The sequence below is a fragment of the Brassica oleracea genome, chromosome C6 (assembly GCF_000695525.1).
Source record: "Brassica oleracea var. oleracea cultivar TO1000 chromosome C6, BOL, whole genome shotgun sequence".
Classification (NCBI taxonomy): domain Eukaryota; kingdom Viridiplantae; phylum Streptophyta; class Magnoliopsida; order Brassicales; family Brassicaceae; genus Brassica; species Brassica oleracea.
In genome coordinates this window covers 21814226-21816699 of record NC_027753.1, presented here as the reverse complement: position 1 = coordinate 21816699, position 2474 = coordinate 21814226, and positions in this window count along the sequence as shown.

Sequence of the window (2474 nt, the reverse complement as noted above, 5' to 3'; positions counted from 1 at the left end):
TAAATCCACTTGCAAGTCACAACTTTTCTCCCAGGTGGTAGTGTGACCAGATCCCATGTGTGATTCTTTTCATGAGATTCCATCTCATCTCCCATTGAAGCAAACCATTTCTTAGATGCATAACTTGAAATGGCTTCTCTGTAAGTAGACGTCTCGTAAGTGTCCACTTCCTCTGCAACCTGTAGTGCATAACCCACCATATCTTCAAACCGATATCTCTTTGGTGGCCTAACATCAACTCTCCTTGGTCTGTCTTTAGCAATACTGCGCTTTTCAGACCCAATACGTTGATTTCCAGAATTGGAAGATTGAGGCTTCTCATCAGACGTCGATCGCTCGCTCTCTTCCTGAGGATCGATCAATCTCGTGTTGTCGGACATCGATCGCCATCGCCCAATCCTGTGTCTGGCCTAGATCGATCGCTCCCTAACACTGGATCGGTCAATCCTGGGTAGTCTGACTGCACTTCCTGCAGCTCCACCTGCTTGTCAACATCCTCCTGCTCTGCTTCTGAAATGGACTCAGCTGAAACTTTGAACATAGAACTCTCATCAAACACAACGTTCCTGCTCATAACAACCCGTTCCTCAGATGGAGACCAAACTCTGTATCCCTTTACACCATCTCCATAGCCCATAAACACTCCCTTCTTCGCTCTTGGTTCCAGCTTTCCTTCATTAACCTGATAGTAAACCGTGCAACCAAAGACTCTCAGAATAGAATAATCAGTAGATCTGCCAGACCAGACCTCATTAGGTATTCGACACTCGATCCCTGTATGCGGGAACAAGCCGTGTTCACTGCCTCAGCCCAAAACCTCTTCTCTAAACCAGCATTAGAAAGCATGCACCTCGCTCTCTCCAGCAATGTCTGGTTCATTCTCTCTGCTACACCATTCTGCTGTGGTGTATACTTGATTGTATGATGCCGAGCAATCCCTGCATCCTTAAAAAACTGATTGAACTCTGTTGAACAGAATTCCAGACCATTATCAGTATGAAGCCTCTTAATCTTCTTCTCAGTTTGATTCTCCACCAGTATTTTTCACTCCTTGAAGCTGTTGAAAACTTCACTTTTGTGCTTCATAAATGTTATCAAAGTCTTCCTCGAATAGTCATCAATCATCGACACAAAATACCTGTGACCCTAAAGCGACTCCACCTTGGAGGGACCCCAACAATCTGAATGGATGTAATCCAGCGTGCCTTTTGTTTTATGAACAACCTTAGGAAACTTCTTTCTGTGCAGCTTCCCAAACACCCAGTGCTCACAGAACTCAAGGCTCTTGGTCTTATGACCTCAAAGAAGATCCTGCTTCGACAGAATCTGCATCCCACGCTCGCCCATATGTCCAAGCCTCATATGCCACAACTTGTCCATATCTTCCTTGCGAACCTCTGGAGATGCAACATTTGCTGAACTTGAAACCGTAGAACCTTCCAGCCAGAAAATACAAAGTACCATGAATGAAACCTCTGAGAATCACATATGAACCCCTGTAGACACTCAGAACTCCATCTCCACCTGAATACTTGAAACCTCTGCTATCCAAAAGACTAACTGAGATCAAGTTCTTGGACATAGATGGAACATGTATAACTCCAGTCAACGTGCAGACTCTATCAACATGTGTCATGAGCTTAATAGAACTGATTCCTGCAATATCGCAAGCAAAGTCATTCGCCATCTTGATATTACCATCAGTCATTGCCTCATACTCTGAGAACCATTCTCTCATTGGACACATATGATAAGATGCGCCTGTGTCCAGGACCCACACATCTCTAGGATGTGTTTTTCCATGAGCAACCAGCGCAATATCTTCATCAGATTTAGCCTCATTCTCTCCTTGGACACATATGATAAGATGCTTCTTCTTCTTAGGACAATCAGATTTCCAATGTCATTTCTCTTTGCAGTAATTGCAAATATCAGTTGGTTTAGGACCCTTTGAAAATGACCTTTTGTCTTTCGACTTCTTGCCTTTTCCAAAGTTCTTTCCACCACCTACAAACAACCCAGAAGCTTGGTCGTTTGTACCAGAACCAGATGCCTTGTGTCGAAACTGCCTGCTATGAAGTGCTGACCTGACTGATTACGCGTTTAAGCACACACCAATTAACCTAATGTGCCAACAATACCACAATCGAATGGTATGTCATTGTAGCATTTTAGGATCGAATCCACAGAGAACTAGAGACTTATAACACCAAGAATACACAAACCTTCCTAATCTAAGCAAACAAGAAGATAGATGATTTGTAACAAACTAATATCCTAGAAATATAAACAAGGTGATCTCAGATCCAATCAAGAAATAAGTGCAAGAATTCAATCAAATACTAAGGAGAATCCATGGGCTAAGGGAATTGACATTGGGTGATCAAATTTTAATCTAAAGGTGGCAACTTTCAATCAAAGTAATCTCTTAAGTCTAAACACAATTCTAGACAAGTCCTATGTCTAGGTAAATG